Raw genomic sequence first — 16,578 nt, forward strand, 5'->3', positions numbered from 1 at the left:
CATGGGACACATGTTCCTGCCGCACATGCCTATGTGTGCTGGCCATAGCCCCAAGGTGGGGCAAAAGAGGGGAGATGAAGGTGGAGTAGAAGCGGTGGGGCATCCCTGCACTTATTCCACCCATTCCCCACATCTGTCATCCATCTTCTGTCCCCACCTGCTTACCCAGCACAGCACTGTCCTGAGCAAGAGGAAGCCCGTTCCTAAGAGCCTGCAGGGTGCCCAGCCTCCACAGCCTCCCACAGTCTCGTAGCTTTTCCCGTGAGGACAGCAGAGGTTGTGCTCTCTGTTTGCAGGACAGGGGGAGCTGTGGGCAGAGACGCTGCAAGGCAAGGGTAGATTGCCCCTTGCTCTGTGAAAGCCAGGGATGTCTTCTGCAGCTGCAAGGGGCAGTGCCTAAGAGAGGACTCTCTGCAGCGTGTCGCAACCTTCCATTCTTCTGGGAGTAGGGAAGAGGCTCCTTAAACACCCATCTTGTACCCAGCAAGGGCAAAACCATTCTCCCTGGCAGCTCAGGAGGGCATACACGGAGGGAAAATAACATCTACAGCCAAGGCTGGGATGCAGAAATCTTTAATGAGTGTACAGAGGAAAAGCAGGTCACTCTGAGCAGAGGCCCCTCAGTGCAGGGATCACCAGGGCCTACCGAGAGACAGCGTCCCTTGCCCATGGCGCAGATCGTGCCGGTCGTGTGTCTGCTGTTACCGCAGTGGGAGGGCTGGATCTGAGGAGCCCCACAGCCCATGGGAGAAGAAGAACACAAAGAAAAGGGAGAGAAGGAGGTAGGTGGAGGGATGGAAGGAGAGACATGGGGCATGTTTTGAGAAATCTCGGGGTAGCCTCTGGTCTGGCTCCTGCCAATGTTACCTCCTCTGGTGAGGAAGGTCAGTCATTCTGCAAGCAATGGCCTGAAGATTCCTCCTTCTATTCTCCAGCACCATGGTCGTGCTGAAACCCCAGGGCCATGGCCAGTGGCTTTAGCAGGGCAGGCACCTTCTGCCACCGTAGCGGCTGGAAATGCCCGAGAGGTCACAGCAGCCAGAGGTGATGGGGACTCCGTCACAGCTGAGGATGCTGCCAACGGCAGCAGAGGTGGAGGATCCCACAACGGTGTTCTGCGGGAAGGAGCTGAGGATGGGTCCGGGCAGGGTCACCACCACAGGAGAGGGCTCAATGACGACGGTGGAGTTCTGGCACTGCCTGACGCAGGGCTCATTGCAGCTGCTGGCCAGTGGGGTCGGGCCACAGGGCCGGCATGGCAGGCACTGGTTGTAGCAGGACATGTCTTGGGGCTGGAGATGCACCTGGGAGAGAGGGCAGAGAGGAAGCAGAACGCATGGGTAGGTGAGGAGCAGCCCTGTTACCCAAAACAAAGGAGCCAAGACAACTGCTGAGGGTGGATGTGGAGGCTGTGCCAGGAGGCTCATGGTCTTCATCGCTTTGTCCTGACAGGGCCCTTCAAAGAGCAGCCTGAACCAATGAGACAATCCCGTAGCTCGTAATCCAAAAAGCTGCCTCAGCACCATGTCCCAGCCTCTCTCTACACAGAACATCTCTCTCCACCCCTTTCCCATGGCCAAGAACTCCAAGACCCAGCATAGCACTGAACCACCATCAGATGTGATGTCCATTGATGCAAGATCCCTTCTAGTTCAGAAGAGGAGGAGAGAGGGCTTCAGACTCACCTGGTTCCCAAGGAAGAGGAGGCGAGAGAATTGGATGAGAGAGCAGGGAGCTGGGCTGCCTTTTATACTGGTACTTCATTGCTGCAGGCCCAGGGGCACCCTTGGCAGAGGTAACAATTTTCTGACAAGCTCATCTTGAATGCAAACCATTCCAACAAATGTTATGGTCTGTGTGTTGGTTTCCTGCACTGCTGCCTTTTCATTTCCAGATCTAGGCCATGGCCATTCCACAGCGATGGTTTCTTTAAAGTGCTGGGATGAAATGTCCAAGGATTTCTAGGGCAGGAATGCATCAGTGAGGGCAGAAGACTCACCGGAAGTGCTGGACGGGTCCCCTCTGATCATCTTCATGGCTCTCCTCTGGACCCACTCTAACAGGTCTATATCTTTCTCATGCTGGGGGCCCCAAAGCTGAACACAGCACTCCAGGTGGGGTCTCAGTGAAGCAGAGCAGAGATTAGCTCTCTAATCTAATTAGAGCAGATTTAGCTCTCCTAACTTACTCATCAGACAATGTCTCTGTATTCTTTCCATGTTACCTGTCCTTGCTCCCACCCTCTGTGGCCTTCTCTGTCATGTTTGAGTTTAGCCAGTTGCTCCATGTTCATCCACGCAGGTCTCCTGGTGTTTTGCCTTGACTCCGTCTTTGTTGGGATGCATCGCTCCTGAGCTTGGAGGAGGTGATCCTTGAATATTAACCAGCCTTCTTGGGCCCATCTCCCCTTCACAGCTTTGTATCATGGTACACTGCCAAGCAGATGCCTGAGCAGGCCAAAGTCTGCTCTCCAGAAGTCCAGTGCATGAAGTCTGTTGTGCTTCCTCCTCGCTGTGCTCAGGATCACCAATTCCACTATTTCACAGTCACTGTAGCCAAGGCTGCCCTTGAGCTTCACATTCCCACCAGCCCCAGCTGCTATGAGAACGAGGTCCAGAATATAGCACCTCTCCTCATAGGCTCACCTTGTGCAGTCACCTGAGGGCCTGCTTGCTTGTGTTCACACATCTGCTCTTGTCTTGTGAAAACCTGTGTGCAGCTGGCTCTGTGTGAACGCATGTGGGTGCACAGATTTGTGCATGGCTCCATGCAGCTATAGATGAGCACGTGCGTGTGTCCTTGTTTCCCCTTTATCTCGAGGGAATGTGCACGGTGTGAGCACTCTCCCCTGCTCTGTACATGAGTCGTGCAGGGGAGCAGGTTCCCAGGGTCAGAAGGAGCCTGAGAGCCGCTGAACGGAGATGGCACCAGCCTGGCAGAGATGTGTCCAGGGAAGAGGCACCGAAACACAGTTCCTTTCTCCTGAGCCCTCCTTTTCCTCACGCTGCAACAATCACCCTCTGGTACTGCCAACTTCAGGCCCCAACAAGGACTGTATCAGGACAGTTTGGGTCCTTGGTTTAATTCAAGGTAACAGTGTTTGGAGTGCCTCAGCGAGGCTGTCCATCGATGACCTTGGGATGTATAGGAGAAGCAGACTGCTGTGAGGCTCCTGATAGTGCCTGTCAGTGAGGGATTTCCACCCCTGGACACTGCCAGGTCCTCCTGGGAGTCAGTGCCGGAGCCAGGCCCATCTCCTCACACCTGTCTATAAAGGCCTTCCAGCATTGCCTCAGAAATGCATCGCAGAGGGCACAGATTCCCATCCAGCCCATGTCAGGCTGGTTCTCCTGAAGGCAAAGGGGCAGCTCCACATGAGGTGTTTGCTCAGCTTAGTGGGTGTCTCATCCAAGCTAAGCTGCCTCCTGCAAACACAGAAGCAGATCCCACCCACAGTTTTATCCATTTGCCAATGACACCCACCCAGAACTTCACCCAGGGTTTATATCCTGCTAACAGTCGCCTGGGGCATTGAAGGTAGGCAATAAACAGTAGGGCAATTAAGAAACCAATGTCTCCAGGATCTACCAGTCCTGTATTGAGTTGCAACACAGGCCAAGCCCTTCCAGGGCCATGGGCCATCCCAACAAACCAGAAATGTTTCTCAGAGCTCTGCCTGGGTCTCTTTCCTGTGGTCTACCCCACACCTTAGCCCTGGCAGTGCCATTCCTTCACCTGGGCTAAACTGGTTACGTTCTCTTGCAGCTGTGGCTGATTCCATTCCTCTGACACCAGGAAAGACAAAGGGTCTACCCCAGCACACCTTTGGCTCTTCTCTCTTGCCTGCATGGTTGATTCCTTCTGGACATGACAAGGCTGTACCAAGCAGGGCCATACGTGGATCTCTAAGGAAACAGCTCTGTAATCGAGCAGGGACAGCGTGCCCTGCTGATGGGAGCTGTTACAGAGGTAACCAGGCTCTAATGAGAAGCTGCAGACATCAGGGGGCTGCAAAGCAATGACAGGAAAAATGTCTGCCAGCAGTCGAACTGGGCCTGGAAACAATGGGCATCCTTGAAGTGCAGCTGGGCACCAGAGCGCTGCAAACATCCTGAAGAGAGCCTCTACATAACGGAAAGAAGAAACAGAGAAACAACCTCTTGCTTGAGCAGGAGCAAACCAAACGGTCCGGAAAAGTGGAAAGGAATGTGAGGAAGTCCCTGTGAGTGCAGGTCCTGGGCCTGAGGAAAGCTGCTGCATTCCTGGGGTCAAGTGGGCAGCACAGAGCAGCGTGGGGGTATGCAGACTGCTTGCTGTCTTTGCACTGACCCAGCCCATGGGGGTGCAGGGTCCTCAGGGACTGGAGATTGCCGTGTATGGTCCATTACGGCTAACACCAATGCTGACTTGTGAAGGGGGTCGGTCCTGCATGTGTGCCACCTGGGCCCTGTGAAGTGCTGTGCTGGGGGCAGTTGGGCCTCATGGGACACATGTTCCTGCCGCACATGCCTATGTGTGCTGGCCATAGCCCCAAGGTGGGGCAAAAGAGGGGAGATGAAGGTGGAGTAGAAGCGGTGGGGCATCCCTGCACTTATTCCACCCATTCCCCACATCTGTCATCCATCTTCTGTCCCCACCTGCTTACCCAGCACAGCACTGTCCTGAGCAAGAGGAAGCCCGTTCCTAAGAGCCTGCAGGGTGCCCAGCCTCCACAGCCTCCCACAGACTCATAGCTTTTCCCGTGAGGACAGCAGAGGTTGTGCTCTCTGTTTGCAGGACAGGGGGAGCTGTGGGCAGAGACGCTGCAAGGCAAGGGTAGATTGCCCCTTGCTCTGTGAAAGCCAGGGACGTCTTCTTCAGCTGCAAGGGGCAGTGCCCAAGAGAGGACTCTCTGCAGCGTGTCGCAACCTCCCATTCTTCTGGGAGTAGGGAAGAGGCTCCTTAAACACCCATCTTGTACCCAGCAAGGGCAAAACCATTCTCCCTGGCAGCTCAGGAGGGCATACACGGAGGGAAAATAACATCTACAGCCAAGGCTGGGATGCAGAAATCTTTAATGAGTGTACAGAGGAAAAGCAGGTCACTCTGAGCAGAGGCCCCTCAGTGCAGGGATCACCAGGGCCTACTGAGAGACAGCGTCCCTTGCCCATGGCGCAGATCGTGCCGGTCGTGTGTCTGCTGTTACGGCAGTGGGAGGGCTATCTCTGAGGAGCCCCACAGCCCATGGGAGAAGAAGAACACAAAGAAAAGGGAGAGAAGGAGGTAGGTGGAGGGATGGAAGGAGAGACATGGGGCATGTTTTGAGAAATCTCGGGGTAGCCTCTGGTCTGGCTCCTGCCAATGTCTGCCAGAGGAGGTGAGGAAGGTCAGTCATTCTGCAAGCAATGGCCTGAAGATTCCTCCTTCTATTGTCCAGCACCATGGTCGTGCTGGAACCCCAGGGCCATGGCCAGTGGCTTTAGCAGGGCAGGCACCTTCTGCCACCGTAGCGGCTGGAAATGCCCGAGAGGTCACAGCAGCCAGAGGTGATGGGGACTCCGTCACAGCTGAGGATGCTGCCAACGGCAGCAGAGGTGGAGGATCCCACAACGGTGTTCTGCGGGAAGGAGCTGAGGATGGGTCCGGGCAGGGTCACCACCACAGGAGAGGGCTCAATGACGACGGTGGAGTTCTGGCACTGTCTGACGCAGGGCTCATTGCAGCTGCTGGCCAGTGGGGTCGGGCCACAGGGCCGGCATGGCAGGCACTGGTTGTAGCAGGACATGTCTTGGGGCTGGAGATGGACCTGGGAGAGAGGGCAGAGAGGAAGCAGAGCGCGTGGGTAGGTGAGGAGCAGCCCTGTTACCCAAAAGAAAGGAGCCAAGACAACTGCTGAGGGTGGATGTGGAGGCTGTGCCAGGAGGCTCATGGTCTTCATCGCTTTGTCCTGACAGGGCCCTTCAAAGAGCAGCCTGAACCAATGAGACAATCCCGTAGCGCGTAATCCAAAAAGCTGCCTCAGCACCATGTCCCAGCCTCTCTCTACACAGAATGTCTCCCTCCACCCCTCTCCCATGGCAAAGAACTCCAAGGCCCAGCATAGCACTGAACCACCATCAGATGTGATGTCTATTGATGCAAGATCCCTTCTAGTTCAGAAGAGGAGGAGAGAGGGCTTCAGACACACCTGGTTCCCGAGGAGGATGAGGCGAGAGAATTGGATGAGAGAGCAGGGAGCTGGGCTGCCTTTTATACTGGTACTTCATTGCCGCAGGCCCAGGGGCACCCTTGGCAGAGGTAACAATTTTCTGACAAGCTCATCTTGAATGCAAACCATTCCAACAAATGTTATGGTCTGTGTGTTGGTTTCCTGCACTGCTGCCTTTTCATTTCCAGATCTAGGCCATGGCCATACCGCAGTGATGGATTCTTTAGAGTGCTGGGATGAAATGTCCAAGGATTTCTAGGGCAGGAATGCATCAGTGAGGGCAGAAGACTCACCGGAAGTGCTGGACGGGTCCCCTCTGATCATCTTCATGGCTCTCCTCTGGACCCACTCTAACAGGTCTATATCTTTCTCATGCTGGGGGCCCCAAAGCTGAACACAGCACTCCAGGTGGGGTCTCAGTGAAGCAGAGCAGAGATAAGCTCTCTAATCTAATTAGAGCAGATTGAGCTCTCCTAACTTACTCATCAGACAATGTCTCTGTATTCTTTCCATGTTACCTGTCCTTGCTCCCACCCTCTGTGGCCTTCTCTGTCATGTTTGAGTTTAGCCAGTTGCTCCATGTTCATCCACGCAGGTCTCCTGGCATTTTGCCTGACTCTGTCTTTGTTGGGATGCATCGCTCCTGAGCTTGGAGGAGGTGATCCTTGAATATTAACCAGCCTTCTTGGGCCCATCTCCCCGTCAGGGCATTGTATCATGGTACACTTCCAAGCAGATGCCTGAACAGGCCAAAGTCTGCTCTCCAGAAGTCCAGTGCATGAAGTCTGTTGTGCTTCCTCCTCGCTGTGCTCAGGATCCTCAATTCCACCATTCCACTGTCACTAAAGCCAAGTCTGCCCTTGAGCTTCACATTCCCACCAGCCCCAGCTGCTATGAGAACAAGGTCCAGAATATAGCACCTCTCCTCATAGGCTCACCTTGTGCAGTCACCTGAGGGCCTGCTTGCTTGTGTTCACACATGTGCTCTTGTCTTGTGACAACCTGTGTGCAGCTGGCTCTGTGTGAATGCATGTGGGTGCACAGATTTGTGCATGACTCCATGCAGGTATAGATGAGCACATGCGTGTGTCCTTGTTTCCCCTTTATCACGAGGGAATGTGCACAGTGTCAGCACTCTCCCCTGCTCTGTGCATGAGTCCTGAAGGGGAGCAGGTTCCCAGGGTCAGAAGGAGCCTGAGAGCCGCTGAATGGAGATGGCACCAGCCTGGTAGAGATGTGTCCAGGGAAGAGGCACTGAAACACAGCTCCTTTCTCCTGAGCCCTCCTTTTCCTCACGCTGCAACAATCACCCTCTGGTACTGCCAACTTCAGGCCCCAACAAGGACCGTATCAGGACAGTTTGGGTCCTTGGTTTAATTCAAGGTAACAAGGTTTGGAGTGCCTCAGCGTGGCTGTCCATCGACCACCTTGGGCTGTATAGGAGAAGCAGACTGCTGTGAGGCTCCTGATAGTGCCTGTCAGTGAGGGATTTCCACCCCTGGACACTGCCAGGTCCTCCTGGGAGTCAGTGCCGGAGCCAGGCCCATCTCCTCACACCTGTCTATAAAGGCCTGCCAGCATTGTCTCAGAAATGCATCGCAGAGGGCACAGATTCCCATCCAGCCCATGTCAGGCTGGTTCTCCTGAAGGCACAGGGGCAGCTGTCGCTCCTCCACGTGCGGGATTTCACAGCAAAGGGATCACACAGTGCCAAGAGTAAACTGCTTGCTGCCCCCCCTTGCGCCAGACAAATGCTCAGCATTTGGAGTGCTTCAGCATGGCTGACCATCAAACACCATGTTCATAGTTCCTGGGAGCCCTTCCCAGGGGCCCTGACCAGCAGCTTTGGCATGGAGGGCACCTTCTGCCTGAGTAGCAGCTGGCAATGCCAGAGTCATCCAGTCCTGCTGAACGTTTTCATTAAGGCTACGAGCAGTTGGAATGAGAGAAGGAGTTTGGAGAATACAATAATTTACTAACTTTTTAAAATAGAACTTTCTAACGTGCTAACTAAAAGGGGGGACTGAGAGAGGGAGTTAGGGGAATCTTATCAAGTAGAGATAGAGTGCTGACGGCATGAAACTAGGATGCTACTTAGTGTCTTTACTAACTATGCTGCTTGTGAAAATTAATTAAAGCAAGAAGCCTTGAGCCCCTTTACCAAGGTCAGTCTCTTAATAAGAGTGTGAGCCTATCTTAAGAAACTGGTAGAAAGTGTTCCTGTGGATGGACAAGATCCAAGAAGCAACTGCGTCCGTGCAGAGACAAGAGGTCAACCAGCGGTGATGAGGAATAGTCATCAATCTTCATCCCCACGGCCCCCAGAGACCACCACCAGAATACACTGCGCAAGTGCAGATGGGAGGAGTTTATGGAAATGACTCCTTGGAACTAATTTTAATATGAAGCGGGGATAGGTTATGAATATGTATAGGTGTATTGTGAAACTTCATGTATATGTAACTCTTTGCTGCATATAACCATGGACAGTTGCCGCATCAGGTGCACACGATTTTGGAGGGGCTACCCCCCCGTGCTGCCCACAGCTGAATAAACATACCTACTTTACAATCTTCCTTATTGTGGAGTCTGTTTTCCGCACGTCAGGAAGGAGGGCACCCTTGGCCAGTTTGTGCATGGTCCCCAACCGGGGCACACAGGTGGTGACAGCGTAGGTCACAAGGGGGCTTCGGAGAATGCAGGAAGGCTGGAGAAGGGGGCTGACCAGAGCCTCAGGATGGTGCAAAGGAGCAAAGAAAAGGATTTTCCTCTTGGGCAGGAAGCACCCCCAGAGTAATGCGGGGTGGGGGCTGGCTGCCGAGGAAGCAGAGCCTCAGGAAAGGGTTTTGGGTGCAGGAGGCACCCTGCCACACACGAGCCAGCAGCGCGCCCTTGCAGCAAAGGCGGCCAACGGCCTGCGGAGCTGGGGGGGTCAGGGGGTGCCCCGCAGTGCGTGGGGCCGGGCAGGTGGGGCGGGGGCGAGGCGGGGGCACAGCCACAGCCGGAGCCACGTGGGGGCGCTGCCGGTGCTTGGAAGTCCCCTTGCAGGGCCCGGAGTTAAACAGCACGGGCCCGAGGGAGCATCGGAACAGCCACGTCGGGTTTCCTCCGTTTTCCGCAGTGGTCTCGTTTCAGGAGCTTGTTGTACAGGCTTTGTCCCAAGCCCAAATCCAGCACCTCTGGCGCTGAGATGACGTCCTGGCAATGCCACAAATGTCTGTGCTGGACACTGCCTCTAGTGACACCTTTTGGAACCTTGGATCTTGCCAAAGGACTGAGGCGTTGAGGAGTTTGCTGCACTAGTCAGCGCCGTTGAAGGTCTCTCCTTGGAGCAGGATTCACTCCTGTCTGTGTGTGCAGAGGTGCTGACTGCTGAGCAGAGGGCTGTGGTGGGGCGTCCTTCCCTGCCAGAGGGAGAATGAGGCTCTGCCTGGGGGGGGCTTTCTGAGCTGGCTCTGTCAATGGAGATATTTCCTTGCAGAGCCTTCCCCCTTGCCCAGGGAAGAGGTGAAGTATAACCAGACTGGCAGAGAAAGTTGGGTACCTGGGTCTGTGCCTGGTCCTACCTCCATCCACGCAGCCCCTAGGGAAGAAGAGGACAGGGACAGGGAAGAAGGGCAGCAAAAGGCATCCCTTCTCCATTGACAGTAGAGCTGGGTGCAGGCCTCTGTGTCTGGCTGGGTTCTGGATGGCAGTGGGAGGCCACTGGGGACACTTGCCCCTTGCTGGGGCTGCCCACCTGCCAGAAGGGGCAAAAAGAGGAAAGCACACAGTGGCCATGTTGGTGTCCTTTTGCCTTACCGCTGACCAAGTGAAATGTCCTGGCCTTCACAGGCCTGCAGCTGTGAGCTAACGGCACAAGTGTGAAGCTCGCGGTGCTGGAAAACCTGTGACTGGCAATGGGGAACCTGGGGCACAGCAAAGATTGGCTGGATTCCTTTCTGACTGCTTTAACCACTGGCCCATCCCTCTCTTGAGAGCCTTGCTGTGGCAGAGGTGTGCCCCAAGGAGCAGCAGGGGGAGAGCTTTGCTCCGCCCTCTGTGCTGAGGTTCAGAGGCTGCTTTGAGCTGGCAGAGGGGGAAGTGAACTCGCAAGCTTGAGCTCCCTCTTTCCGGGCACTCCGTGGGCACCCTGTGAAGGCGAGCGCGTGACATGGTCCTGCTTTTTCTGGCAGCCTTGATGGCACTGTCAGACTTTGGTGAGATGTGACATTCAGGAGGGCAAGCTAGGGGCAAGATGGCATCCCATCATTTCTGGAGGGGGGAAATTGGAGTCCTGCCTCCCTGGAAGAACTGCAGGTGTTTTCTGTAGGGAGAGCAGGGGCTGCAGACAGGTACAGGAATCAGTCTGGGAGATGTCAGGGGCAACGAGTGTACAGGGATGAATGAGCATCTGCACGTTTCCTTTGCAGATGCCTAGCATTCTTACATGCATTGTTGATAGGTATGTATGGACTGAAAGCCTGGCGAGGTACTGCTAAAAAGTCGGTAAGCTGACAGACTTGGGTATGGGAATTAAACAGCATCTGAAGAAAGAAGAGTGCATGTGTACTTAGCTCAGCATTTTACAGCCCGTGAAAAAGGAGATGGAGAGAGGAGACAGTGAGCAAGTTGGTGAAATGAAAGACACAGGAGAGAGAGGGGGAGAACAGACACACCTTCAAGCAGTGCTGAAATGCTGTTCTGGTTTTGCAGGTCATGCACAGGACTCTGTGCTGCAGTTTGCACAAGAAACCACCATCCAGGTGGGACACAACGCAACTCTGCACTGCAATTTCTCCACCAGCAGCTCTGCTTTCTACATCTTTTGGTATCAGCAGCGCCCGACCCAGTCTCCTCAGTTCTTGCTGCAGGTGAGCAAGTCCAAGCCTCATGTGCATTCCGGGAGGATCTCCTCTGTGCTCTCCGTGGAGAACTCCCAGGTGCTTCTCCACGTGCAAGATGCCAAGCTCCAGGACAGCGCTGTCTACCTGTGTGCGCTGAAACCACACTGGTGCGTGCAGCATGCAGCTTTATACAGGAAGGTGCGGGTGCTGTGAGGAGCAGCTCCCTCTCATCACAGTTTGCATGGAGCTCTGAGCTGAGCCTGCCCAGCAAGGACACGTCGGGCTTGTGGTGAGCCAGGTGTGAGTGGCAGCCCCTGCTCCTGATGCCTGGCAGTGTGGTTAGCATAACCAACAGTAAGGCAAATATCCATAATGTGGAAGGGGGCTGTTAAGGTGCACCCCTGCACCCTTGTCTCTCCCTCTCACTGGCCCCAGCATGTGGAGACACCCACCATTGTGGTGAGAAAGGGCATTAGTGTTATCACTCTAGTAATTCAACTAGTAATTTATTTGTAGTAATCTTTAGGATTTTGTAGTAATTTTTAGTATTTCTAGTAATTTCTTATGTAATAATAAATCTCTAGTTATAACCACAACCTGTGGCCAGTCCTCCTTCTGCCAAGGATCCCTAAAGAACCTGCCAGTGCTCTGTAGTGTTGGGAGACAGACCTGGGTGTAGTCAGCAGGATCCTTGTGTTAGAATAAGGAATGGTTCCCTTGATAAATGGGCCACTCTGTGGAAGGGTTTTCTTGGAAATGGATGGCAAGATGCAAAGCAGGAGTGGCTAAGGTCAGTACACCACAATCCAAATGCCTCAGGGAATGAATTTAATAAATGGAAGGATGCGTGTATGGTAAGGAAAGACAAAAGGAAGGAAGGAGTGTGCTGGTTGTTAGCTGCAACGTGGAAAATTGAGAAGGAATGGGCTGGAAGTTTAGAGGAAGAAAACAGAAGGTTGGAAAGGGGAATTATCAGCCAAAGATACAGATGTTTTGGCTGTTGCAGAACAGTGCTTAGACGAAGTCGAGGACTTTTCAGCTTCTCACGCTACCTTCCACCAAGGAGGCTGGAGGTGCAGGTGAAGGTGGGAGGAGACACAACAACACAGTGAAGTGGATTTACTGCTTCCTGCGGTAAATTTTTTTGGAGAGAGGGAGAAAGTTCACACTGCCTGGGGGGTATAAAAGGAACAGTTGGGGTCTGCAGGGCTTGGAGTGTCATTCTTTTCGGTGTCTGAGAGCTCCACATTTGAGGAGTGCTGAGGGAGGTATGGGGGAAGACAACACAACTAGCCAGGTGCTGCCAAGCCAGACAAGGTGTTAGGGGTGGTGATAGAGGCGGCCCAAGCATCAGGGAAGCAGAGAGTGCCAGCGATGTGGCCGTGGGTGGGTGCCCGCTGTGGCCCATCAGTGTGAGTGCACGTGACCCACTGAACCCACATGCTTTTCCCTGATGACTCCCCACCCTTTAGCCTATGGAACAGGTTGTCCTTGTCCCCTCTGGGCTTTTCGCATCCCATACCCCACTGGAGCCCCGTTCCTCTTGCAAATGCTACGTTATCCCACCAGAACAGGACACAGCCAGAAACCCTGGGCTGCTGCGTAGCATGGTTCCTCCCTTCTTTCTGGGGATGTGGGAAAGAAATCGAGGTGTCTTCTCCTCACACAGGAAATAGGAACATCCTCATGGAGCAGAGGACCCCAGGGTAAAAAGAACAAGCTCAGTGGGCAAGACTGCCCTGACATCAGCCATGGCCAAGCAGTGCGTGTGCAGAAGAGAAGGCAGTTGTAGCTGAGGAGGTGAGGACCCCTCTGGGAGAGGAGATGAGAGCAGCCCCTTCCCCTGATGTGGCCCCCAGAGTTCCCAGGACCCCTGACTGTGACAATCCTCAATGGTTGCTCCTGCTGGAGGAGGGAGAAACACCAGGGAGCATTTTGGGCACGGTCAGACCAGAACATTTCTCGTCACTGAATCTCCCCTTGTTCCCCCAGCAGAGTCATTTCCGGCAGCTCTGTTCTCTCGGGGCTGGGAGGTGCTTTTCTGACTCTCTCTCCCTCAGCAAACAGGAGGGTCGCTCTCAGCATGCACCGCGGGTATCTCGTCCTCACTGCCTTCCTGGGGCAACTGCTGGGTAAGTGCTGGCTTTTAATCAAGACATAAATCTTCTTTCCCCAGGAAGCCCTCATAGCCTTACCATGTTTATGTGGGGACCGACTCTTGAATCACAGGGAAAGTGTTGGTAAATGTTGGCTCCCGTTTCTGCTTCTTGGACCGGTTCCTTCAAGATGCTGTTATTCTTTGAAATGAGAAGAAAATACAGAGAGGAGAGACCTGAGGCGCGTCTCCTGTGTTTCGTGTCCTTTCTGTCTGTTTCCCTCTGCCTCTCTCTTCTGGTCCACCTACTGTCACCAGAGAAGATTTCATCAGTCTCTGCAGTCCCTCTTTTCTCCCTTTCCTACAGAAACAGCCGGATTGTGTCCAAGTGGATACAGGGACATGAAAGCTCTCCTCCCATGGACATTACCAGGGTGTCCAGTCTGTCTTCTGCCTGATGTCTTCTGCCTGATGTGTTCCTGCCATGGCCTCCAATGTCCTCCTGCTTGTCAGCACAGCCAGGGCTCCCTCTTGCCACCACTCACCTCAGCTTTGTTTATATTGGTGGGACTTGGAGGCCACTGAGATGACAGGGATGAGGAAGCAGGTTGAACCTTTTCCCAGTAGCTGCACGGGTGCCTCAACCTGCTGGAGGATGCTGGACCCAGCACACAAAGCCAGGCATGACAGGCTGTGCCCTGGTCCTCTGGGCAGAAGGAGAGCAGGCAGGAGGAGCAGGCACACAGCACAGCTCTCCTCAGGGTCCGCTCTGGCCAGGGAGCTCTTAGCTCTGCCCCCAAAACACCCTGCTGTGCCCCGGCCTCAGGACCTTCCAGCCCAGTAAAGGACAGGGAGACTTATCTCCCACAGGTCTCAATTCACTCCTGTTTGACTGCCTGGAGATTTCCTCACAGAGCTGCTGACCTTCTCTTTCTTCCAGAAACCATGGGGCAGGTGTCCGTCACCCAGGAAGAAAGACAAGTCACCGTGGAACAGGGAAACACCTTCCAGACCAATTGCACATACCAGAGCTCCACATCTGATGCATTGCTCTGGTATCATCAGAAGAAGGGACAATCCCCTCAGCTGATTTCTTATCAAGCAGGAAAGGGCACCAAGCAGAAGGACCGTTTTACCACGGAGCTGAACACTGATGGGAAATACAGTGTTCTGCGGCTGAAGGGAGTTGAGCTCTCTGACAGCGCCTTGTACCTCTGTGCTGTGAGTGACACCCTGGTGCAGGGAGCTGCCCTGGCTGAGCAACAACCCCGGATGGGGAGGGGAAGTGTCTGTGCAAGGCAGAGCTCTGGGATGGGGCCCTCAGCTCTCCCCTGGCTGCGCTGCTTCCCCTGTTCACTCCAAGATCTGACAGCCATATTCTCTTTCTCAAACGGGCTGGTGTCTGTGGCTGAGCAGAGAGGGCTGACCCCGACTGGCTGACCCGGACCGCAGGGCTCTACTTTCCTCTCTTCCCAGTCTGACAGAATAGGGCAGAGCCTGCTGGGAGATAAGACTGCCTTAGGGGCTGGCTCTCAGCCCCTCAGCCCCAGGGTGAGTAAATTCCTGCCAGCCCGTGTTAAAGGAGCTTGCTTCGAGCCCTGGCCAGCCCAGCCCAGAGACCCCTAGAAGTAGCTCTGACAGAGATTTGCAGGGTTCTTCTCTCTCTTCAATGAGTCAGTCAATAAACTGGATTTGCATCCCAGCCACCAGGTTTTCTCCAGACCTTCAGCCAGTTCATGTCCAAAGCCTGTGCCTACGGGACAGAACAAATAGAGCAGCCCTTAGTGCCAAAGGCCCAAGAGCTCTCCATGTTCATCACAGTAAGCAATCAGAGCAAGAGATAAATGAAGACCTACAGCCCACTGAGTTCGTTGACGTCTCCTCAGGGGAGCTGGAGGCATGTGTGATCATCCTCAGCCCCTGCACAGGGAGCAGTGTCATAATGACCAGCTCCTGCGGCAGTGGGGGATTGCATGTCTGGGACAAGCTGGGTGTCCTGTAGGCTGAAAATGCCGAGACCAGGCAAGCTGATGAAGCTTCTTCTGTCTCACAAAGCATGTTGAATGTGGTGTTTTGATGTCCTCAGACTTGAAGAAACTCTTTTGTCTGCTTGCAAGAGCAAGAATTGAAGAAACCTGGAGAAAGAAAAGCTCGGCCGAGGCAGCTCCCAGCAGGGGGCAGCCATGGGCCCTCTTTCCTCTGTGCTCTCGCGGAAGGCAGCACCAGCCTCAGCCTTGTGTGAAATTACTACTGCTGAAATTACAACATGAAACCTCAGTCTGACATCATCCCCTTCTGAAACCTTAGAGCCATGGCAAAGGAGAACAGGACCTTTGGGGCTGAATTCATTCTTCTGAGCTTAACAGACCATCCCGGCTGGCACATCATCCTCTTTGTCATTACCTTCTCATCTCTCTGAAGGCTATGGGGAATGGCCCCCCTTTGTCACTGTGGGGAGTGACCAGCCCCTGAAAGAAACTTTGCTTCCTGCTCACCTTAGGAGCATGGGTGCGGAGGGGGTACCAGGAACACCATTGTCCGTTTCTGCTCTGGTGCTGGGCCCCTTCTGAGCCTGGCCTGTGGGGCTATAATGCTGAGCAAGATCCTTGACTGTATCCAAACACTTTCCCTGTTCCCTTGTCTTTCACTCACCACAAGACATTTCCTGCTTGTGCCTCCCACCCCATCACAGTTCCCATTCTCTGAGGACGTTTCTGTCAATATATATATTCTTTACCAAGCAGTGAATGGCAAGTGAGTTAAGGCACTCAAAAAGGCTCCCCATGGAAGTGGTCACAGCAACAAGCCTGCCTGGAGTCAAGAAGCATTCAGACAACACTCTCAGACCTGTGGTTTCATTTGCAGGTAATCCTGCGTGAAGCTAGAGGAGATGGACTTGATGATCCTTGTTTGTCTGTTCTAACTTAGGATATCCAAGAGTTCTGTTATTCTATGGTTTTCAGAGACAACGAGATGCTATGTGGACAACGTCTTTTTAAAATGTTGTTCTTGTTCTCCTCAGGTAACTTATGCTGCAGGCTGGGAATAGGAAAGATGGAATCAACAAGTTGACCTGTTCTCTGGAAGGATTTTGTCGTTTCCAAGACAAAAGTGAATCTCCAAATTGTGAGTGTGCTCCTCCGTCTCAGACTTCAGTGTTAGCCAGGAGACAATTCTGGCTCAGGAGCACCTATTGATTATTGCTCTAACCCTGGCAATAGATGTGTTATGTGTAGAAGGTCTCGGTCCCCGGGTGAGAGCTGGGGCTGGGGCGCAGGCTAAGGCCAGACCCCAGAGAGGCCTGGCTAAAGGCTCCATCCAGTGATGGATCTGGCCATCTAGGAGGCTGGCCAGGCCAGGCTGAAAAGATTAGGCGAGGCCAGGCACAGGCACACATGCAGCAGAGCTGGGGCAGGGCTATGCTAGGCCTGAGCTTGTGCAGAGGCCCCGGGTGAGGGGTCAGTACAGAG

The 16,578-nt window shown here is 53.9% G+C and overlaps 2 pseudogenes; both read right to left on the reverse strand.

The window, feature by feature from the left end:
• Window positions 1-977: 977 nt before the first annotated feature.
• LOC136786806 (feather keratin Cos2-3-like) lies at window positions 978-2,234 on the reverse strand (annotated as a pseudogene).
• Window positions 2,235-5,458: 3,224 nt separating this feature from the next.
• LOC136786805 (feather keratin Cos2-3-like) lies at window positions 5,459-6,300 on the reverse strand (annotated as a pseudogene).
• Window positions 6,301-16,578: the final 10,278 nt, after the last annotated feature.

The sequence above is a fragment of the Anser cygnoides genome, chromosome 22 (genome assembly GCF_040182565.1).
Source record: "Anser cygnoides isolate HZ-2024a breed goose chromosome 22, Taihu_goose_T2T_genome, whole genome shotgun sequence".
Lineage (NCBI taxonomy): Eukaryota > Metazoa > Chordata > Aves > Anseriformes > Anatidae > Anser > Anser cygnoides.